A 25187-nucleotide genomic window follows, 5' to 3' on the forward strand; every position below is an offset into this window, starting at 1 on the left:
ATTAACAAAGAAAAGCTGGAGCCCAAAATATGGGTTTAGTTGGGGGTCGGGATTCTGCAACCCTACAGATGTTATTGGCATGAAGTTCCTCATCATTGGCTGCACAGAGCTGGGAGTTAACCATCTAACAGGATATGGACAACTACATTCATTCCTCCCATGGACTAAGCAGACAGCGATGATATCACAATAAAATGCACTATGGAAATTGTGGCATTGTAGGAGTCAGGTTGAAAACAGCATTCCATACAGTTTAACAATTTAAAGCAATCCCATCCCGTCTAAATCCGATGGTTTGCCTCACCCCCTACTTTGTTTATGTACCCTTATCTGACCAATATGCAAACCATCAGATTCACCCTTGGAAAAATCCTAATGCATCTGGACCTATCAGCAACACTGTCAGAAGACAAATGGTTTCTCCCTCCGCCTCTCCTAAACTGCCAAGATGAAAAACTAAAAAGTCAGTCTTTGAAGCCGATAAGCTCTTTCACAGGCAGGACTTTTCCTTGCTGGCATCACAACTATCCCTGCCCTTTTCATTCTTCTTTCTGCTCATCCTTTTAACATCAAGACAATTAGAACTATTCATTCAGCTCTAAAGCCACCTGCCACCGGCCCATTCTCATTCACAAGCAGGAAAGGAGGAGGCTCACAATACAGAAAGGAGCCAATGCGGACAGTTGCAAACAAAGTTCTGGCAGATGCCCTTTCGTGCCCCCCTGCCCTCCACTCATCCACCTTCTCCCAGGAACTACTTCCTTCTGAAATCCATGGCTGCTTCTTACAAGCCATGATGACTAATGCAGCTTTTCCAGATCAGAATTTTTTAAAATAAATTTTACTGAAGTTTTACATAGATATATTTTTTTAAACTATGATAGCGGGTAAACATTTTGGAGAAAAAGGATAACGAGATGTAGGGGAGGAGAAGAAGAGGAAAAGTGAAAAAAACTAATAATAATAATAATAATAATAATAATAATAATAATTTGTAGTAGCATTTCATAATTGTGCGGTTTTCTGGCATTGTATATTTTTGCCGCTTCTGTGACTGTTCATTTGTATTTGGATTCCGTAGCTCACTTGTCGATGGATGTCCAGAATCAGCAGCATCCACCATTGTCCTTTTTATCCTGGGCGACGACCGAGCCAGTATAGACTTTGTTTTGGTTTGATTCTCCATAATGCTAATGGGTTAGGTGCTCTTAGTTCTGCTCCTCAGCTGAGGCCTCTCTGGCTTGGTTGGACCTGCCGGTAGTTACACTACCGCCAGCACAGCCCTCAGTCATCATTGGAGTGGTTAAGCCCCCCCACCACATCAAGGTGGCACCGTGCCAAAAGATCTCAGCCGGCATTTGGAAACAATAGACATTGACAAAATCACAATCTGCCAACTGCAAAAGGCCACCCTACTGGGATCTGCGTGCATCATCCGAAAATACATCACACAGTCCTAGACACTTGGGAAGTGTTCGACTTGTTATTTTGTGATACGAAATCCAGCATGTCTATCTTGTTTGCTGTGTCATAATAAAATAATAATAATAATAATAATAATAATAATAATAATAATAATAAAAGTAATTGGATTTTTGTCTTTAACATTTGATCTTCCTTCTCATGGATTTATTTCTGTTACAGTCACTTATTTCCTTTGTTGATATGAGCTTCTCCTATATCTTTCTTCTCTTCTTCGGCCAGCATTTCTTATTTTTGCATCTATTATTCTATTGGAGTCTTCTATCTTTCTCTTTATATATATATTCAATCACTAGGTTCCAGTCTGTTTCTTTCTTTTCCATGTTCCTTGGTATCTTGTCATTAAGTATGTGAGTCTATCCACATTCCTTATCTCTAGAATCTTGGCCAGCCACTGTTTGATTGATGGTATTTCTTTTAATCTCAATTTCTTTGCGTATGTTATCCTTGCTGCTGTAGTTAAATAATTTAATAATATTTCTTTGTTTTTGTCAAGTTTCTTGTCTATTATTCCTAGTAGGTAGGTTTCTGCTTTCATTTCTATTTTTATTTTTAAGATCTTCCCGACTTCTTTATGTATTTCTTTCCAATATTCTCTTGCTCTCTTACACAGCCACCACACGTGCTGAAATGTTCCTTCCTGAGATTCATATTTCCAACATTTTGTGTGTATATTTTTATAGCATTCCTCTAATTTGTGGGGGGTGATATACCATCGGTAGAATGTTTTGTACCAATTTTCCTTTAGGTTAAAAGCATATGTCCATTTCAATTTTCTATTCTATATGTCTTCCCATATGTCTATATTCATGACACATTTGTTCATGCATTCTTTCACCTGTTCCATTTCAGTGTTCCACTTCAATAATTTCTTGTAAATTTTTGTGATTAGTTTTTTTTTTTGGTCATTAGTATTTTATCCCATAATGTACTTAGAAGTAATTTCCTTATACTCAATACATCTTGATCCCAGGTACATATGAATCCCTTACTGCTGCCTGTTGTTGCTGGTTGCTCTCAAATTGCTCTGACTTATGGGGGGGGGGGGGGGGTTGTGTCAGGAGTAACTTGAGAAACTGCAAGTCACTTCTGGCATGAGAGAATTGGCCATCTGCAAGCATGTTGCCAAGGGGACGAGTGAATGTTTTTGATATTTTACCATCCTTGTGGGAGGCTTCTCTCACGTCTTAGCATGGGGAGCTGGAGCTCACAGAGGGGGCTCATCCACACCCTCTCCAAATTCGAACTGACAACCTTCAGGTCAGCAACCCAACTTTCAAGTCAGCAGTCCTGCCGGCACAAGGGTTTAACCCAGTGGTTCTCAACCTGGGGTCCCCAGATGTTTTTGGCCTTCAACTCCCAGAAGTCCTAACAGCTGGGAAAATAGCTGGGATTTGTAGGCCAAAAACATCTGGGGATCCCAGATTGAGAACCGCTGGGTTAACCCATTGCACCATCGGGGGCTCCTTATGGTGAATCATTTCTAAGGGTTTCTTGGCAAGATTTGTTCGGAAGGCTATGCCAATGCCTTACTTCCAGCTGGATAAGACCTGCTCAAGGCCACCACCTAATGAGTTTCTTGGGATGAGAGAGAATTTGACTTCAGGACTCCCAAAGTCCTAGTCCAATGCTCAAACCGCAGCACCACATGGGCTCAGCTACCCTTTCCTTTCCAAAGACCCATTCAGCAGTTTATATGAAATTCCCATCCGGAAGGATGTGGCTGTTCAGAAATATTTTGCCAAAAGCGCACCTAATTAAATATGGCACAGCAGACTATACATGGCTTCAAAACCTGTCTTTTGCATGAAAATAGCATGACACTAGCTCAAATATTGCTTCCTCTGAATTAATATCAGCCTAGGATAGTCTCTCAGGAATGCTCAGGCAGAACCAAGAAGATTAGAAAAGCAGAATGTTAGCAAGATGACACATCAAACTAAAACAGCAAAACAAGCAGGGTGGGAAAGAGACGGTTGCACTGTCTGCCAGCCAATCCAGCTGCTTTGCCAGCTCGGGAGAAGGCTTCCTACCTTTATTTGCCTGCCCAAGAACAGATGTGCACATCTTGCACAGAAGGATACTGTAAACAGAGAGGCACTGAGTGAGGAAGACGTTGCTCTGCTAGGTGTTGATGCCAATTGTACCAGGAATGTCTTGTCATCTGAAAACTTCTCCTCACTGAATAGCAAATTCAACAGCAGAAGTGTTGTTCTCGTCTGTTTGTGGTTTGACCGGTTCTTCCCAGAACCTGAAAAAAAAGTTTTGAGGAACCACATCACAGAATGAAAAAAGATGTCCAAAAAGTAACTTTTCCAATGTTCTGGGAATTTTAGCACATATAGCACCCCGGCAAGCTTTTGCAAGAACAGCTATATAAGGAAACTTACACAGTTTTTGCCACATTTGTTTCCGATGATTCAGCTAAGTCAGGCACTTTTCTTTTACTCTTCTCTCTGGAGTAAAAATAGCAGAGAGATACATGAACCTGTCCCTCTTAACTATGGGAACCTGAACAGAGGAAGCAAAGAAAGACCCCCATGGTCTGCACAGGGTAGAGTGAATCTATTTGTCTCCTGGCATAAGTTATACTCGGGACTTCGATTATATAAATATCTCACAGCGGCTTTCTAGGCTGTATTTAGCAGACTGGGGAACAATGTGAAACACAGAAGGGGTAGAAATCAGAAAGGACCATGCACAAGATTATTGGATGGTAGATGTGTGAGAAGGGAAAGGAAATGACAGGTCATACTCTCCAACATTTCACAGACAAAAACTAGGACGTGAGATCAAGCCATATCAAAATGGCAAATGTTATTAATTAGGAAGAACACACAAGTAGGAGAGACTGCCGCAGTTTGCTTTTGCTCGAGCTTACTGGGAAGGGGAAAATTTGGCTACTCTTTTAACTCTCCCTCCTGCTGTGCAAATGAAGGGAGTTTAAACTGTTTTTGTACTTTGACCTCAATCTAAAGCAAGTGAAGTAAGCTGACACAAAAAAGGGAAAGGGGGAGGAGGAGAAAGTGGTGTTGGAAATAGCAACCTTCTTCAAGTCTCCACTTGTTATTTGTTGTGTATTTAATTCAGATTGTTTACTGTATTGCATATGTGTGTATTGGTATGCAGTTTTCCTTAATTCTTTGTTGTGGGAGTGATATCCGAGGCACCAGCATTCAAATTAATTTGAACCTGCAGCAGAGAGTTCCGCAGATCCATCGCAAAGGAACAGAGCGGGACCGCAGCGGACTATTATTAAAAGCTCTTTTTTTCTCTTTACTTTCCCCTTCCCTGAACTATGTAACAAATCCCCCCAATAAAAGTAGCATTCATTTTGTAACAGTAACACTCTATCTGGTTATTTTGTGTCTTTCCTTGACTCCTTTTTACATGCAATCCTCCCCTTCCCTCTCACTAACCCCGTCCGCCCTTTAAACTCTGGCTGAGACTCCTCCGCCATAGGTTAATATGGCGGACGATACAAATTGGCTCATATCTCTATCAAAATTACCCCTAGCACACTCTTCTTTTAGTTCTAACACTTCCTAAGGCTCCTGACCCAAGGACCACCAGCGGAACCAAAATCGGTCCAGTTCTCGGCACCTCATCAGCTGACTGTCAAACGGAACTGACTGCTCTTTTCAAGCCAGACTGCTCTTTTCCAGCCTTATCCCGGACTTTCCTCTCCCCGCGACCCGCGGGATGGTTTTAAGAGATCACCGGTCCTTTCTGTGAACTGTGGATGATGGATCGCTCTCCCTGCTGGGGAGACATAGTTCTCCAAGGACCTTCACCCTCTCTACAGCTGCCAGGAGGGTGCCTGGACGGGCGCCCTCCATGTTTCGTTCACACCTTCATAATTTTATGAATGAGAAGAACACTTTTCCCAAACCTACCCCTGAACTTATGAAATCCTATACTTCCAAAGACTGCAACTCACATGTACCTCTTCCCCTTGCTATTTCTATGAATTTCTTCCACCACAGATGAACTCTTCTCCCAATGTACCCGTGTATTTTTATATCCTATGAACTTGGACACCCTCATGAATTACTATTATATGAATTTCAAATCGTTGGGCTAACTTCATGAATTGTAAAATAATGCTGCTAAAACTCCACTTTTATGAATTTCCACGCTGGGTTCTCCAGATGTTATGAACTTCGTTCTTATCAAATATTTTCAATTGTTTATATCATTCATGATTCCCCTTTATGAAATGTAACTCACTTTTATGAATTCTCCCTTATTTCCATGAAATCTATCTATCTGCCTATATGTATTTGTACTCTTTGGAATCCCCGGAAAATATGTATTTTTCCCAGCCTGGGTTATATTCCAACTTTATTTTATTTTTCATTTTATTTTATATAATTATCAAATCATGAAATCAAATAGGAAATATTTTGAACTCAACATGAACCCCAGAACCTATCCTATTTCCTATGACCCAGGCTTCCTTTCCCAAAAACAAAAGGATAATCTGCCACCACTAAATCCAATCAAATTCAAATTGCATGGACAATATAGGGCTTGAGTCACCGAATTCGGAGTTGTTGACCTAAAGGTGATTCGCCCCAAGGCAAACATTGTCATAGCTCACCCAAAGAAATATCCAGGACACCTCAGGAAGGCGCCCTGCAGAGCCTGTCGATATGGCTCATCACCACCCATCTTTGCTTCCATCTCTGACACCCCAAGGCATATCTAAAATCTGTATACGTGACAGAAACCCAGACATCCTTGATTGCTGCCATTAATAAAATAGCACCCTTTAGAAATCAGTCTAGCAGGACTTAATCCTCTGGTTCCTGTCCCCGTCACCTCATTGTTTCGCTAACTCCCGCCTTCTCTCTCCTGATTGGCCCGAGTAGAGACGTAAGGCAGCTTCCTATTGGGCCAACGGAGCGAGGCGGGAAACGAAAGCCCGCCTCGTTCAACCTTCTAGCCTATCAATGATCAGATGGGCGGGGAAGCAGGGCGGGAAATTCAAGGGGCTGTCAGACTGAAATTTTGTATAAATATGGCTTTATTTTGATTGTATGGTACTTCTAGTAAGTCGAATGATCGCTACTAGAGTCCTCTTCAGCTGAATTGCTCAATAAAGACTCCTTGGCGGATTTTCCTTCAACTTTGGCGGACCTTCTTCATTTCGGCTTCAGGTTGTATTGCGGCTCGTATTTTCCTTTTGGCTCTGCCAAGGTCCGTTCTCTCAGGACCGGATCGGGTCTCTCCTTAAGGGCCCCGATCCCCTAAAACGCGGTCGACAACAGGAGGAGCTACAAACCATGTGATCAGATCTGGGCTTGTTCAGGACTCAGACTCCATTTTAGAAACAGTTCAGTTTGGAAGAGTGTATTAAAAGATGTTCAGTTTGGACTTCAGTAAGAACTGTATGCTTCTGAATTCAATGCAGGAACAGTATGCTGTACAGAAGCCATTAAACTCCATTGGACTGTGGTCTGTTGATTCTAAGTATGATGCCCTGTGTTACCTACATAGAGAAACTATTTCAAATCTATTTGTTACTGGACTGATAAGCAAAGTACCTGTATGCTGAATACATGAAGTGTGTGAGTAAACCAACTATGTTACTTTTAAAGAAATCTGCATATTTTTGTCTCTTGACAGCATGATTTCAAGGCAAATATATTTTAAGGAAGAGTAGATGTGGGACCCCTAGTGGCACAGTGTGTTAAAGCGCTGAGCTGCTGAATTTGCGGACCAAAAGGTCCCAGGTTCAAATCCCTGGAGCAGAATGAGCACCCGCAGTTAGTCCCAGCTCCTGCCAACCTAGCAGTTCGAAAACATGCAAATGTGAGTAGATCAATAGGTACCACTCCAGCGGGAAGGTAACGGCGCTCCATGCAGTCAAGCCTGCCACATGACCTTGGAGGTGTCTTTGGACAACGCTGGCTCTTCGGCTTAGAAATGGAGATGAGCATCAACCCCCAGAGTCGATCACAACAGGACTTGACGTCAGGGGAAAAACCTTTACCTAACCTAGATGTTTTTTGGGCAACAAAAGGAACACTTCTGAAACTCTGCTGTGTGTGTATATATATTTGTGAGTCTGTGTGTGTGTGTCTGTGTGTGTTTTGTGCATTGGCATATCTTTGTTCCAAACCGTTCAAAGATATACCTAGGTATATCAATTTAACAACTGAGAAACCTAGTTGCCTTGCATGGATGCCATTTTCCCAAAAAGGTTATGACACAATTCATGCTTTTACCAAGAGGTTATGGTATCATTTTTCAAAAGTTTATGACTTCTAAAAAGGTCATGCATTTCCAAAGATCATAAAATCTCCAAAAGGTTATGGAGATTTCATTTTCCAAAAAGTGGGACACTTCAAAAGCAGTTTAAAAAGTGGGGCAACAAGGACTACGGGGTCTGTCTCTGTCAAACTGGGACAGATGGCAGGTGAAGAAAGGGTTGTCTTCACAAGATTTACTCATTTGCCTTCCTTTGACGCTGAGAAAGTGTGACTTGCCCAAGATCACCCAGCAGGTTCCCGTAGCATACTCACACTCACACACAAAGAAAAGCTTGAGGTCTTCTGCCTAGTAACAGTCGCATTGCAGAAGTCTTCAAAATGAATGTAGTAGTAGCCCCGTTGTCACTTTTAGTCTGGTTATAATTCCGCAAAGCGAGCGCTTGGAGCTGGCCAACCTGTTTGATAGTGGTAGAAGCAGGACTATGGGCCCTTCCAGTCAGGCCCTATATTCCAGCATCTGATCCCAGGTTTCTGCTTTAAACTGGATTAAATGAGTCTGTGCTGCCAGATAATCTGGGATAAAAAGAAAACTTGGGATCAGATCCTGGGATAGAGGGCCTGTTTGGAAGGGCCCTATGACTTCAGAAAGAAGATTTCTAGTGCTTCCAGTTTCACAGTGTAAGACAGCATAATTCTATTATTTTAATTCTAGTATAGAATTCAGCCTGTTGCCTAATAATCTTACAATAGTGTGTATGTCAGGGGAGTGGGGACATCGTAGGACTACAAAAGGAGGAACATTCTTCAACTCACATTCATTTAAACACTGTTCAAACAAACATTGTTCTTGGCTACAAATATATCTCTATGAGCAATTTGCCCTGGAAAGCTGACAATGCATTCCATCTTACCATTGTTTGCATTTCAATGGAAATGATTTCTCTCTGTCTCTTCCTCTCTTTTTCAAATACAAACAGGGGAAACAGGATTTGAGGAGCCTGTAAAGCATTGTAAACATGTAAATAAGTTATATTGTCACGATCTATATACAATCTTATTGGTCAGAGACATATTGTTTTTTATGTATTACCTAGGGCAGTAGTTCTCAACCTGTGGGTCCCCAGATGTTTTGACCTTCAACTCCCAGAAATCCTAACAGCTATAAACTGGCTGGTATTTCTGGAGTTGTAGACCAAAACACCTGGGAATCCACAGGTTGAGAACCACTGGCATAGGCAGCATATTTCCTTAAGGTAAATGTCTCCACCAAGACAACAGTTTAGTATTTTAAGAGCCACTGCTTTCAAGGGAACAGATTTCATTGAACTCTGGCTCCATCTACACAGTCAGATAAAATCCAGATTATCTGGTTTGAACTGGATTATATTAGTCTACACTGCCATGAAATTGCTGATGTCAAAGAAAGAATTGATTCCCACCCAGCACCCAAGGCATAACTGGTTTGTTTTGGGAACTATAGTAAAGGGAAGCTATTTCAGCTATTTCAAAAATTCCAGATTAAATATCAAATGAAAATACAGTAGTTTCCAGGACTATTCAAAGCAAGGCTGCATTGCTGTATGATATTTAATCTACCCTGCAAAAAATTGCAAATATGCAGTTACTTTGGACCATTAATATGTCATTCAACCAGTGGTGCACCACAAATGTTTAGCCCTTCATAAAAGTTGGGTCCCAACCAGAAGTAAAAGTTGGACACTGGGGGCTCTTCGGCACAGCCATATAACCCAGAATATCAAGGCAGAAAATCCCACAATATCTGCTTTGAACTGCATTATCTGAGTCCACACTGTCATATACTCCAGTTCAAAGCAGATAATGTGGGATTTTATTCAGCTGTGTGGAAGGGGCCAGAGTGTATGGATAGATATGTGCCAACCTACTATTCCACCCCGAACAGGCAAACGCTATTAGATCAGGACCAGACAGTTCTGTGTTTCCTGAGTTACCTTTTCCTATTGTATACAAAAACAGCTTTCTTGTGTGGGAACTCTGACAGACAGATGATAAAATTGAAAGACTATCCCTCCACGACTTTTTTGCCTTGGAAAGGACAATGTATTCTGGCTCTAACCTTTGCAGATGCAAATGGAGACATATTTGAAAGTTTATATGAGAAAGAGGTTGACCCGAAATGGTGGAAGGAAATGAGAAGTAAATTAAAGATATGTATGACCAGGGCCCCTGGTAGCACAGTGTGTTAAAGCGCTGAGCTGCTGAACTTGTGGACCAAAAGGTCCCAGGTTCAAATCCTGGGAGCGGAATGAGCGCCCGCTGTTAGCCCCAGCTCCTGCCAACCTAGCAATTCGAAAAAATGCAAATGTGAGTAGATCAATAGGTACCGCTCCGGCGGGAAGGTAACGGCGCTCCATGCAGTCTGCTGGCCACATGTCCTTGGAGGTGTCTACGGACAACACCGACTCTTTGGCTTAGAAATGGAGATGCGCACCAACCCCCACAGTCGGTCACGACTGGACTTAACGTCAGGGGAAAACCTTTACCTTTACCTTTACTATGATTTGAATGGGCAACTAATTCCCATGGACAGGATAATAGAAAAGATGGGTAAATGTTTTGTATAGGAAACTTAAACAAGGGAAATATGATGAAAAAATAGAGAAAGAAGATAATTTGGGGGAAGTATTTTTAAAAATGGAGAAATCAGAGAAAGGGCTGATAGGAATAATACATAAATTGATGATTAAGGATAACGAATACATGGTAAGAATACAAAACAAATGGCAGAAAGAAGGACCACTCATGAATTAAACAGTACACACACACACACATGCATACACATACTAGCTTGGCTACCTGGCGATGCCCAGGTTATTTATTTTATTTTATTTTATTTTATTTTATTTATATACCGATCTATTTGGGTCAACCCTCCCAAAATTCCCCCAGTATGCACAGTTGGCCATCTTGGGTCTGTTTGCCAAATTTGGTCCAGATCAGTCACTTGCTGGGTTCAGTGATCTCTGGATAAGGGTGACCTACAACTCCCAGATTCCCATGACAATCACCCCGAAACCATGCCAGTATTCACAACTGGCCACAGTTAGCGAAGGGGCCATCCAGGGCCAGGCAGAAAGCCAGAAACAACAGGATGGTCTTGCCCTCGCATGCAGGGGGTGCAGAACGGTGGGTGGGCAGGTGAGGGATTACATGTGTTGTTTTCAAGACAGTGCTCTCACCCTGAGATTCCTCCCCATTGCCTTGCAGAAGGCATGAGCCAACTTCAACCCTCCATCCTTCCAGGTGTTTTGGTCTCTGACTCCCACAGTTCTTAAGAGTCTATCTGTAAAAGTCCAATGAATGTTATCAAATGCCTTCTCTGCATCCAAGAACATCAATGCTTCTTGCTGGTCTTTATGGCATTTTGACCATATGGGCATTGTGACCATGCATGGGCATTGTGACCATGTATGGACCTTTTGACCATGTATGGGCATTTTGACAATCAATGCCCTTTTCAAATGTGGGTGAACTGCAATTCTCAAAAATCTTGGGTCCGTGTGCCCAGTTTGGTCCAGATCTATCACTTGCTGGATTCAGTGTTCTCTGAATATGGGTGAACTATAACTCTTTGATGCCAAGGTCAATAATAATAATAATAATAATAATAATAATAATAATAATAATAATAATAATAACTTTATTCTTATACCCCGCCCCATCTCCCCGAAGGGACCCGGGGCGGCTTACATGGGGCCTTGCCCGGACACAGCAATATAGAAGCAAAAACAACAATAAAACAAATTACACAAGAATAAAACATCAGCATCGATAAAAACAGTCATAAAAGGTCACCATACAAAATAAAGCGTTAAAACAGGAATATAATACACAGATCTGGGTCAAAGTGCGAAATATGTCAAAGTCAGGGAGAGGTAGTTACACAGCTGACATAGTCAATAAAGTGCTAAGAATAATAATGAGAAGGCGAATCAGTGGGTCTATTGTTACGTAGGCAGACAACTTGAGCCTGCAAGGATCAATCATCAAAGGCCTTTTGGAAGAGCCAGGTTTTCAGGCTCAATCACCCCAAGTTGGCAGCGTTGGGTCTGTGTGCCAAGTTTGATCCATATCCATCATTGGTGGGGTTGAGAGGGCTCACGGAATACAGGTGAACTATAACTCCCAGAGTTAAAGGTCAACCACCTCCAAAGCCCACCAATATCCCCAGTTGGCCACGTTGAATTTGTGTGCCAAGTTTGGTCCAGATCCGTCATCAGATGGGTTCAGTGTTCTCTGAATACGGGTGAACTATAATTCCTGGATGTCAAGGTCAATCGCACCCAAACCCCGCCAGTATGCAAAGTTGGCACTACCTAAAAAAATCCTTCACCTTGTGTGATTGTGGAGCAGAACAAACAACTCAGCATCTGTATGCTCATTGCTTGCCCACAATGCCCTGCCTCATGAACAGAGGAAGAACTGTTTAAAGCTACAGACAGTGTGGTCGCTGTTGCCCGTTTTTGGTCCAAAATTATTTAGTTTCTTGTGCTCCCTTTGCTTTATCAGTTTTATACATATTTATTTATGCAATGCTTTTGACACAAAATAAATAAAGTACATCTGGCTCTCCTGCTTTCCGCTTCAAAATGTTATGATCAGAACCTCATCTCCCAGAATCTCGTAGCCATGTTGGATGAAAGTGACCGTGCTTGCTGGAAGAGTCTTAAGAGTTGTCGTCTATAATATGTATTTGCTCCTAAACAAACCTCATTTCCTTCAGCTTGAGAACCTCTTTTGAGTTCATGTTATGGTACAAACAAAGGAAAGGAGAGTTTTAGCATTTCTGATCACTGATGTCATGTGCACCACCAGCTTGGAAACAAAAGTCTGGACAGGCCTTGTCAATGTCACCTTGATACTTATCAGTTTCACCTCTGAGACAGCGCCTGTGGCATTCCTGCAGCCAGATTCCAAACAGAGCTCCAAATACAAATATATGCAGCCAGAAGAGGGGGGGGGGGAGTCACATTCACCAGAAATGACACTTTGTAAATTGAGAACTGAGAGAGTGTGGTCTCTCTGGTATGGGAGAATTTCCTTAGAGGAAGATACCTGGCCCAAGCACAAGATACAAGCAACAAGTGATGGATCTGATGCTCTACTGATCAAAGAGAAGCCTTAAGGGAAATTGGTAGTATTTCATACCATTCCCCAAAACAGGATGTTTTTGGAGCACCAACTGTTTCACACATAAAGTCGCAGTTGCTGATAATTAAAACAGAGTGGAAGACCTTTGGCCTCCCAGATATTTTGGAATTGCAACTAGTACAAACCCTTACCACTGGCCGTGCTGAGAGGGCAGCTGGGAATTGTGGGGTCAAACATTTTAAGTGCCAAAAGGTTTCACACTCCTAATTAAAGATTGACCTGCAAATACTACGGATAAGTAGGAAGCCCTGTATTTCAATGATGGCGAATCCACTCTATGTTTGGGGACTTTATCACACCAGTTTGTTGTTTCATCATGATCATATTCTTTAAACAAAGGGAAACACATCATTATTGGAACAATTAATTTTGCATCTCAGCGCAATTGCGCAATTTTGGCACTTTGTCAATGAGAATTCCTATGGTCTATCTTCCACATAGCCCTGGTTCCTACATGTGTTTCCCAGCCAGTGCATGCACGGTATATTTTTCTTATGTCTTTCTTTAATTTTGTTCATATTTTGATACAACTGCACAGCTCAGTAGTTTCAGTGCTCTCATGGATCTACTTCACAATACCAAGATTGCAGCAGAAAGAAAATATTGTACAAAGAACAATTGCAGAACAACAGTAATATAAGATTCATTGATGGAGTTTTTCCTCATTGAAAAGCGATGTTCCACAATTTAAGTGCAATGAGACAGCAGAACATCCACAATGATTTGCAATAAGTGCCATCTATAGGCACATTTGGAGCCCCTGGTAGCACAGAGGATTAAACCACTGAGCTGCTGAACTTGCTGACTGAAAGATTGGCAGTTCAAATCCGGGGAGCAGGGTGAGCCCCTGTTGTTAGCTCCAGCTCCTGCCAACCTAGCAGTTCGAAAACATGCCAATGTGAGTAGATCAATAGGTACCACTCTGGCGGGAAGGTAACGGTGCTCCATGCAGTCATGCCGGCCACATGACCTTGGAGGTGTCTACGGATAACACCGGCTCTTCGGCTTAGAAATGGAGATGAGCACCAACCCCCAGAGTCAGACATGACTGGACTTAACGTCAGGGGAAACCTTTACCTTACCTTTTACCTTATACTGTTGGAATTGTGCTTTAGCAGCCACATGTAATAAAATCCTGAGCTTTAAGGGAACCATCCAAGATGCTGAATCCTCCCCACAAAGTAAGGACTTTATCCCATGCGATAAGTAAAGTGTTGGGGATCATGGTTTTTCCTTTAAGCTTAGCAACTCCTCATTTGGAAATTAAACAAATGTTTTTCCTACCCCATCACATCTTTTCCTTTGTTCAGCTTTCTTTTCAAATTATCCATTTTCTTTCCCATCACATGGGAGACATATTTCTTCTCCATCTCATCCCTCATTTTCTTATACTTTAAAAAATCCTCTGTGTTTTTTCTTGAAGAAGTACTTTTTAACATGAGAACATTCAATGGGATTTCTTCTATTCTACATTATTCTATATTATCGTTTCTCTTTATAAGTACAGATACTTCTCAATTCAAAAGGTAACTCTATTGACTTTACATTGTTAACAAAAGGAAATAAATTACCGTTCCTTCCTCCTCAGTCCCAAAAAATATTATGGTGGAAGAAAGGAATCTATACTGCCCATCTCAGCTCCTCCCTCCAGAACATCATTGTTACATTTACAAGCAGGCAATGGAGAATTCCCATCTCATGTTAAATTTGATGTTTTTACCCATCTCTATGCAAGGAATTTCAAATGAAGTTGATTGGCAATTGACTTAGTGATTTTTTGGGGGGAAAAAGTGAAATACCTGAAACCCACGGTATGAGGTTGCGTCGTGTGAAAGGCTCCATTGATAGTAGTTTTTTAAATGTGTAGTAATGCTGATTTTACTACGTGTGATGAAGTCCTAGGTCTAATGACTTGGGCGATGCCATTATTGTTCAGATTTAGGATTGTCTACAGTAGCCATATACCCTGCATCAAGCCAGAAGTCATTCCTGGACATCCAGTTGATGCCCCCGGTGGTGTAGTGGGTTAAAGCTTTGTGACTTGAAGGTTGGGTTGCTGACATGAAGGCTGCCATGTTTGAATCCAACCTGGAGAGAGCACAGTTGAGCTCCCTCTATCAGCTCCAGCTCTAGGCAGGGACATGAGAGAAGCCTCCCACAAGGATGGTAAAAACATCCTGGACAACGTCCTTGCAGACGGCCAATTCTCTCACTCCAGAAGCGACTTGCAGTTTCTCAAGTCACTCAGTGCTGACACACACACACACAAAGTTGATGACCAGGGCTTTCCAGTAAAACTGGTTAAAACTGTTAATTTGCACTGTGTGGCACAGGGAAATGGAGACAGATTACACCTTCCTTAGAGCCGTGGCGCAATGGGTTAAACCCTTGTGTCGGCTGAACTGTTGACCTGAAGGTTGGGTTGCCTGTTCGAATCCGTGAGACAGGGTGAGCTCCCGCCTATCAGTTCTAGCTTGCAGGGACATTAGAGAAGCCTCTCAGCTAGCGTCCCCTGGGCAATGTCTCTGTAGACAGCCAATTCTCTCACATCAGAAGAAACTAGCAGTATTTTCTCAAGTCACTTCTGATACGATTAAAAAAAACTCTCCTTTTCCCTAACCTTGCTGATGATAGCAAGAGTACTCAGTGATGGAGGTCTGGCTGCAGAGACATCATGAGTTCACCAAGGTAACGTGACAGTCTAACAGGGCTAAACTGATTTGAGCCTAGCTGGCCAGTCTGCTGCCCATAAAGAGGTACGATGCAGCCACCCACAGGGATAGTCAAGAGTATTGCTACTCTGGACCAGGCTCAGTAAGAGGCTCATGTAGATAAGCCCTAAAACCTGGAGCAGATTCAATACTCCCCTCCACAGGAAAGCTATCATCTGCCACTGAGTGACCTTTATTTTGCAAATGAATGAAGAACTGTCTGAGGAACATTATTTGTCTATTTATCATAGCAACTGAGCAGTAGGAATGGGAGCTAAACATGTAGAGGATGTGTTTCAGAAGAATATAATACGCACGGAGACAGAAGCAGCTTCACTAGAGCTAAGAGGCTTCCCATTCTCTGTGTCTGTATGCCTGAATCAATGGGCTTATTTCTGAAAATATATTAGAACTACTTTGTATTAGAACCAGCACATGGATCTAACACAGCTGAATAAAATCCCATATTTTCTGCTGTGAACTGAAATATATGGCTGTGTGGACTCAGAGAACCTAGTTCAAAGCAAATATTGTGGGATTTTCTGCTTTGATAGTCTGGGTTACATGGCTGTGTGGAAGGGCCATAAATAGCCATTTTAATATGTTTCAATATCTAGTTTGTGGAGTTTCCCAAAACCAGCTGTTTTAGCGCTCAATTAGCAATATCCCAATTAGCTGTTGTTTTGTTGGCCAATCTCCAAACCACAAAGCCGACTCTTTTGTTGTAAAGCCCTTGGATTTCCTCCAAACCACCAAACTTTTCTACACTTGTTTGAGCTTTGGCCCCTTGTCCTTTCTTAGCAAAATCTCATTAATAAGAAAATGAAGATGCCTGATGCACCCTTTCCAACAGCAATCCCATATCTCATTTCATGAAATAGCAATACAGATATTTCTTGCCTGATCCTTATGGCTTCCTGGAACAATAGAAACAGGAATTGGCTTGTGCTTCTTCCATGAACACATCTCAACGTCTTGGAAGCTGAACATTTGTTTCCATAGCTGTAAGAAATGAAATTAATTGCATAAAATATACAACATATATAAGAAAAAAGTATAAAGGAATCCTGTGAAACTGAGGCCCCATCCACACTGGTATATAAAGCCCTGCTTTGAACTGGATTATATGGCAGTGTAGACTCATATAATAAATTCAAAGTAGATAATTTGGATTGTCTGATTTGATAATATTGATTATATGGCACTGTAGATCCAGCCTTAGGCCCCTTCCACACAGCTGTATAAAATCTACATTGGATTATATGGCAGTGTGAACTCAGATAACACAGTTCAAAGTAGATATTGTGGATTATCTGCCTTGATATTCTGGGTTATATGGCGGTGTGGAAGAGCATAAACTTCTCTGGACTCCACGGATTTGGGTGTTCCAGGTTGAGGTCCCCACTGAGCCCTGAAATTCATTAGTTCACCTTTAGCCGCCATTCTTCCTTGGCCTGATCTACCTGATATGGTTTTTGAGAGAATAAAGTGAGGAAGAGGGAAGAGGAGAGCCATACACTCCCTCTTGAGCTCATTTGAGAAAGAGCAGCAGTCCACATCTGAGCCCACTCTGCCATATAATTCAGTTCAATGTGGATCTTATGCAGCTATGTGGATGGGGCCTAAGGCTTCTTCTACACCACCGTATAAAATCCAGATTATCTGCTTTGGCAGCGTAGACTCATATAATCCAGTTCAAAGCAGATAATGTGGAGTATCAACTATGATAATCTGTATTATATGGCAGTGTAGAGCCATTCTCGGAGAGTAATCCTTATATCTTCTGCTCATTATTTGTTGATTGATTCACCAATAAAATAAAAATAAACCATCTACTGCATTTCATCAGACTTGGGCCCCTTTTAGAATCATAGAATCATAGAATCATAGAATAGTAGAGTTGGAAGAGACCTCATGGGCCATCTAGTCCAACCCCCCGCTAAGAAGCAGGAAATCGCATTCAAAGCACCCCCGACAGATGGCCATCCAGCCTCTGCTTAAAAGCTTCCAAAGAAGGAGCCTCCACCATGGCCCCGGAGAGAGAGTTCCACTGCCGAACAGCCCTCACAGTGAGGAAGTTCTTCCTGATGTTCAGGTGGAATCTCCTTTCCTGTAGTTTGAAGCCACTGTTCCGTGTCCTAGTCTGCAGGGCAGCAGAAAATAAGCTTGCTCCCTCCTGCCTATGACTTCCCCTCACGTATTTGTACATGGCTATCATGTCTCCTCTCAGCCTTCTCTTCTGCAGGCTAAACATGCCCAGCTCTTTAAGCCTCTCCTCATAGGGCTTGTTCTCCAGACCCTTAATCATTTTAGTCGCCCTCCTCTGGACGCTTTCCAGCTTGTCAACATCTCCCTTTTATACTGCCATCTAATCCCTCTGGTTCTAGGGAAAGGCGGGATAGCCTTTTAAAATAAGTAAGTCAATCGCACTTAATGCATTTATTAATAAATAACCCACCTTTGAGTACAGTGTTCCCTCACTACTTCGCGGTTCACTTTTGGCGGATTTGCTGTTTTGCGGTTTTTCAATAAACTCTAAAAGACTATGATAAATCATAAAAAATTACAATTTACAGCCCAAGGAAGGGAAGAAGGAGAAGCCAGAGGGAGAGAAAAGGAGCCCAAGCGGCATCAGGAGGAGAAGGCGATTTAACAACACACAATTGGTTGATAAAAGACTTAAAATAGTGCATAACTACTAAAATAATGTATAAATATTAAAATAAATATAGTGTCCTTACTTTGCAGATTTTCACTTATTGCGGGTGATCCTGGAACCAAACCCCCACGATGAGTGAGGGAACATTGCATTCCTTGTCTAAGAAACCTCTATGACATTCATGGGATTGCCATAAGTCGACAGGCAACTTGAAGGCACGTATACATCCACAGTCCACAAAAGAAGCAATTTTTCCAATGAAATATTCTAGAGTGCATCTCAGATCAGGCTTTATTTTTGCAACACCAGAACTAAGTCCAGCCTCAGGGCACTTCCAGACAACCTCATAATCCGGGACAAATAAGTGGGGCAAAAAATCACAATACCTGAAAGCAAGTCCAAACACAGAGCTGTCAGTGCTGGTCAATGCTCCCTCGTGGGACTGACACATTTGTTTGTAGCAGATTTAGAAATCCACAAGATGGACAGGGTGCATCCGGTGGAAGTTTACTTTAATTTTATTTTTTAATTGACTCTTTGTAATGCACTGGGTCTCATAAGCACTGCTGCAGATATTTGAATATGCACACAAACAGATATAATAATAATAATAATAATAATAATAATAATAATAATAATAATTATTATTATTATTATTATTATTATTATTATTATTTGTATTCCATCCTATCTCCCCAAAGGGACTCAGGGCGGATTCCAACATACAATAGCAAACATTCAATGCCTCCATATAACAAACAAATACCAACAAAAAAATCCCATAAAAACCCACATATGAAAACAATATTATGTGATACATTTTATTGATTAACCCATCGGCCATATGAAAAGATTTAACAAACACATTTAACACACACACATTAACACACACACATACAACGTACAATCCACATTACAATCAAAGTTAAAATAAGCAAGCTGTTAAGAAGGGGTCAAGATCCTAATCCAGATAAAATATCTGCATCACCCCTACAATTTACCCTGATCGACTCCAAATATGCAGTTCTTAACTGAGTTGCTTTAAATAGAAAAAGGGCCGTTTTGTATGTTATTTTAGCATTTTGGCCAGCCAATAAAATGTAGTTTTTATATAAGGATACCAATGTACTTTTTGTATAATGTATGGTCCGAGATATTAGTTTCTCTTATAAAAGGTTACAACTAAACAATACATATGTGATATTGACTACCTCTGCCGCTCCACAGATACAAAATCGTTCATTATATGGGACTTGGTTAAAGCTTCCATGTCTGACCATTGTGTCCAGCTGTTCAAATCTAGTTCTGGTAAATACCCTTCTGAGGTTTTTAGGGATTTCTGTCTTTAGATATTGGGCTGTTTGAAAAGTATGTTTAAAACGACTTAGCCATTTCAATAAGCCAGCTATAGTGAGGGTAGCAATATCTTTCTGAGCTTCTATATCCAGTATTTGTTGAGCAACAATCTTTGGTTCTAGTTCTTCTAGGAGATTTGAATATAGAATCGGAAGTCCAGAACTCCTAATATATTTTGTCATTTGAACTAGCCAAGAAGTTTGATTTTTTTTGTCTCCTCTAACAGGCAGTTTTGGTAGTCTGTAATTTGCCATGATATCAAAACCTAACATCAGTGAATTAAACCTAACATCAATAAATTGAACCAACATAATAGGACAATAATTATATAATGACATAAAATCTGAACAAACATCCAACATTAATTTACAGAAGCCAACTGGAGTTCACAGAGTTGTGTGGGTTGGTTATGTGGCCCATGTAATTGGGCTGACATGAACTAGCAGAGCCCAGATACAAAATAGTTCTCAGCCAAGATTTCTTGTCATTATCTCTCCTCACCCTCCTACTGCTTTTACTTTCCCCCTCTTGAACCCTGTTTCCCTTTGTGGTCTTTGCCTGCCATGCTGGTGCCCAATATGTAAATTCAAGTTGTTGTTGTGGCTCAGCAATTCGCGGCCTATAGTTCATCAAGAGTTGGAGTTGGAAACAGACTATGTTATGGATCCAGGCCCAGAACGAGGCCCCTTGGCCTTGCAGCTGCCTGATATTATTACACAAGAGGATCCGATAATTGGAGATCATTCCGATGCCTCGGCAATCTTGCCTACACTAGATGGTGTTGTCCTGGGTGAAGGTGGGGTTTTCAATCAGAGGGAGTGTTTTACGAGAGATAGGAGCAAGAAGGAAGGGGTTCGAAGGAGCAAGAGGTTAGCTCTGAGGCTCGATAATGACTAACCTTTTCCCATGCGAAGTTTTGTGGGTACTGCACTCCCTTAATCTCACAACCTTGGAATCTCCTTAAAAGTGTTCCCCTTTGTGTTCCTCATTGCGGTGTCAACTTTACCTTTCCTCGGAAGAGGTTCCAGTATCCAGCTCCCAGCCTTGACTCCTGTTTGGAAACTGAGCCAGGTTTCCAGTTCCTTGCAAGCTGCTCCGTGCCGCTACTCCTGAGTAGACCTCGTCTTGTTACCTTGCTCTCCTTGCTCCTGAGTCGAGACTGACTTCGTCTTGTACCTTGCCATCCTTGTTCCTGAGTTAAGACTGGCTTTGCCTTGTTTATGTTGCTTTCTGTTGGGTTATCTAAGCAATCATGCATGCATTTTCAATGTGGGATGGTTTATGTAGTTAGTTATGTCTGTTGCTTAGTAACCTGACAAGCTGCATTCCAGAGTTGATGACACCATTTAGGGGTTTTTGCATATGAAATGGGAAATGGGAGTATCCTTTCTGGGGACACACAGGAAGTGATGTACAGATGTCTCTTCCTGTCTCTCTTCCTCTTCGCTCCTGACCATGCCATGCTGATGTTCCTGTCTGTTAAGAGATATGTAGTTTCCTGAACTGTTTTTCTTTGGAACTAAGATATTTTTGCTGTATGACCATCATCATACAAGATTGTGAGTAAACATATTTTTGCTATTTTATTTGATGTCTCTGATGCTTATTTTATGCGCATGACTTTTTAAAGGGAAAGGGAGGCTGGATATTTTGTCTTATTGTTTAATTTCTTTTTTACCTCTGCTCACATAAACCCCTAGTCTTCTGCGTTTTTACTGCTCTGCACTAATATTTAACCATATTGGGATCATAATCTTAACAGGTTATGAAAATATATTCCTATTACTTTCCTTGTTCTGAGATGGGATGCACCAAGTGGATTACAGTTGCAGTTTGCAACGTTTGGTTCTTGGTTCTGGTTTAAGAACTATCCTTGACTCTTGGGTGAAACTATCACCCAAGAAATTACAGAAAGGACTTTGCTAAACTTGTTTGAAAACGCTAAAGACTTTATATTAAGGACTACTTTTAATACTGACTTATTTTGCTAACTGCGTGTATGTATATATATATATATATATATATATATATATATATATATATATGCTTTAAGAAACCACTTGTGTATTATACTGGTTTCCTGTCTGTTTCTCAGAGTGCTCCCGCAGCCTTGGGGTGCAACAGTTGTTTAATTTCAAAAACATCAGAACAAAGTAATGCTTGCAGAGAGTTCTCATGGGAATTGCTTTCCAGTTGTGCTTCAATTTTGCCACCTATGTGTCCATGGTTCCATTTGTTTACAGTCCTCACCAACTGTTTCGGGATTTTTAAATATGGACATGAGCTGGAGCAGTCCACACCAGCATATAGGAATGAAGTAATGTGTTTTCCTTGAATGCAGAGATATACAATAATGCAAATATGCACATTTTCGGCCAAAATTGGATTTTAAGCAGATCTTTTTAACACATTCTTTTCGGCTGTTAATGTGATCCAGGATGCATTTTCGGCAAACATCATCCCAACCCTTTTTATCCAAGTTCCATATTTTAGGGTCTCTGTAGAAGGGCCCCGAGTAGTGGAAAGTTACTGCTTCTTTGCAACAAATGGGAAGCAGAAATCTTCTATGATTTACTTCTAAAATCACCCAGATATCTTCCTGTAGATTCCATAGTGCAACACAACCCTTGGAAGGGGCAAATGGAGGCTAAGACAGCCCTGAGTGAAGGAGAGTCCCTTCATATGTCACTGCTGTCAACTTGGGACAGCAAAAAAAAAAAATCTTGGTGCAGAGGAGTGTGTATGTGTGTGTTGGGGGCTAAGGAGGGCAAGAATAAATAAGCCTTTTGTTTCCAGGGTTAAAGAGCCCAAAATGCAGCTCAGACTGTTCCCGAAAGGTTTAGCTTTCAGCGACACACAGCGGAAACAAAGGCGATTCCTCTTCTCTCCCTGGCCCCTGACCCCAGAGTTTTATATGTCACTGCCTGGAAGGCCTCTTAAGTCAGGGCAGCCTCTCTTGGGTATGGCTTTCCCAGGACATCTCAGGTTTTCCTCCTCTCTGCCGGGGCTGGAAGGGGAGGGCGAGGGTTGGAGCCTCCGGTTTAAAATACCAAGGGGAGTTCACTGATTAATATTCATGAACGAGGAACAGTCTGCTTTTTGTTACCCTTGGCTTTTCCCAGGCAAGGTGGGTTTAGAGGGAGGAATACATTAGCTCACACATCCTACTGTCACAGGGAGCCATCTCTCGAGTTACCAAAAGGCAATGAGTCTAAGAACACAAATGGTAAATATTTAACAGGGAAAGAGCTTGCTTCCTTTTCTCCTCTACTTCCCCCATCCAGACCCCCATCCCCACCCGCTCCAATTCTCCCTGCTTTCTCCTTATTTGCTGTATATATTAATCTCATTACTTCATTTTTAAACAAGAGGACTGTGTTTTCCAAAATACTCAAATCACAGAAGCTCTGGGTATAAGAAGAATGGTTCTCTCTCTCGCACACGCACACACCACACATATCTTTTCAGCCAGTAACACAATCGATTGCAGCTTCTTTGTTTGGATGGTTTGGGGATGGTTGTTGTTTTAAGTCACTATTGCACATTCCCTGTCGTAACTTAGGAAACAAGAGAGTTGCATTTGCCCTGAGACAAAAACCTGAGGCATGATCTCTATCCAGGGGTATAAATCAGGAGTTTTCTTTCTGTCTTTAGCTCAGGACAGATTAAAAGGAGGATAAAATATGGGTGGCAGCTGAAAGAATAAAAGCAATAGTTTTCCAAAAGTGACAGCTTACAGCTAGAGACTTCTTGCATCTGATATTCAGAGATCTCTAGGGAGCTTGTAGATTTTCCTTTAACTTTACAGGTATTGATAAGTGCTTAGCGCCTCTGAAGTAGAAGTCAGATCAGGATTTCAAAACAGTGATGTTCAGAAAGCAGTGTGTATGACTAATTTTAACTGCTGAAGTTGTATGTACATATCTGAACATGTTATAATGAGATATTCTCTTTCATTGGGGTGGTAGATTTTGATTGTTATTGTTGTGTGCCTTCAAGTCGTTTCTGACTTATGGGGACCCAAAAGAGAACCTATCATGGGATTTTCTATGCAGATTTTTTTTTAACATTCAGCTTGCCTTTACTTTCTTCTTGGACTGAGGGAGAGTGACTTGCCAAAGGTCCCACAGTGGGTTTCCATGAATAAGAGATTCAGAGTCATAGTGTAATGCTCTAACCACTACACCATGTTCGTTCTCCATATTTTGATTATTTAGTACAGTGGTTCTCAACCTGCAGTCTATGGACCACCAGTGGTCCCCAAAAACTAAAATATGGTCCCCGGCCTCACAGTTACTACACCATTGCAACAAGAGTGACTGGTCTCACAAAACACTTATAGTGCCGAGACAACGGTGATGTCAGGAGGGGAGAGGCTGACTACTCACGAAAAGCATGACAACAAGCCTCCTGACTGCTGCTTTTCCTCCTCTCTCCCTCTGAGCAGAGCCGTTTCATGTGGCACCTGGAAACGAGGGCGCCTTGGTGTCTTCGTTTTTAGGCCTGTTCCTGGGGTTATTTGGGGTGCTGATTCAGAAAAGTGCATTGGATAGACCACATCAGCTCTAGATTAAAAATTTTAAATGTATTTATTGTATTTTGTTAAATTATTCAATTGTTTTAATTGCTTATGTTTTATCTTCTTGTATTGTATATTGGCATTGAATTTTTGCCAGATTGTGAGCCGCCCTGAGTCCCTTCGAGTGAGAAGGGCAGGATAGAAATGAGGGAAATAAATAAATAAATAAATAAATAAATAAATATGGTTTTCTGTGGGCGAGCAGATGGCGACTACTGGATGGCATATATTCTGTATCAGAAACTAGAGCTTATGTGGTCTTTTTTCTTTTTCTTTTTGATACATCATAACAATTAACTATTTTTGCCATACATAACTTATTTCAGTATACATTGTTCCAAAGGTAACTATTTCTTAAATGACATTTTAAACAGTCTTAGAAATGTATCACCCTCCACCCCCACCCTCCCCCCATACCCCCCACCCCCCTGGAATGACTAGAGCTTATGTGGTCTATCCAATGCAATTTTCTGAATCAGCACCCCAAATAACCAAACTAAATCTAAAGTTGACCAAAAACTGATTTGTAACTCTTTTGGTACTAATGTTGGAGAGCAGTCCCTGGTCAAGCAGTCCCTGGTCAAAGGGGTCCCTGGTCAAGTAATCCCTGGTCAAAAAAGGTTGGGAACCACTGATCTACTGCAATTCAGCATGTTCCCCACACAACCTTTGCACTTAATCTTAGCCAAAAAATCAAGAACCGTGCATTCTCATAAATTCAACATTCAAAATGCTACACAAGAATCTCTTTCTATTTTCTGCCTCTGCTTAAAACAGAAATGTAACACATGGGACCTCATCACATTAAATTCCCCCTCATCATAGAACATTTCATTTCCATTTCAAGGACGAAGAAACAAGGAGCCCATCACATGACTTTTGCTTATATCTGGACGTCATTCAAATGTAGATAAAGTGTACTGAAAGGAGGGAGTTCAGAACACAAGCCAGAAGTTGTGTTCTAAACCTTTGGCGTGCAGCAGAACCATTAC

The 25187-nt window shown here is 41.4% G+C and overlaps 1 protein-coding gene and 1 long non-coding RNA gene across 4 annotated transcripts in view; one reads left to right on the forward strand and one right to left on the reverse strand.

Moving 5' to 3' along the window:
* The window catches only part of LOC100554115 (ral guanine nucleotide dissociation stimulator-like 1), a 116639-nt gene that overhangs the window by 34516 nt on the left and 56936 nt on the right, over positions 1 to 25187 (forward strand). The window lies entirely within an intron of this gene.
* Positions 2856 to 21395, reverse strand: LOC134293691 (uncharacterized). Of its 3 annotated transcripts, none has more exons than XR_010000652.1 (4): positions 20623 to 21395; positions 8612 to 8698; positions 3873 to 3938; positions 2856 to 3733 (listed from the first exon to the last, which is right to left on the reverse strand). It is a non-coding gene; the product is annotated as an uncharacterized LOC134293691 (long non-coding RNA). The 3 variants fall into 3 exon arrangements; XR_010000653.1 differs by lacking the exon at positions 20623 to 21395 and adding an exon at positions 10919 to 11055; XR_010000654.1 differs by lacking the exons at positions 3873 to 3938; positions 20623 to 21395 and adding an exon at positions 10919 to 11055.

This window comes from Anolis carolinensis, chromosome 1, assembly GCF_035594765.1.
Source record: "Anolis carolinensis isolate JA03-04 chromosome 1, rAnoCar3.1.pri, whole genome shotgun sequence".
NCBI classification, from domain to species: Eukaryota; Metazoa; Chordata; class Lepidosauria; order Squamata; family Dactyloidae; genus Anolis; species Anolis carolinensis.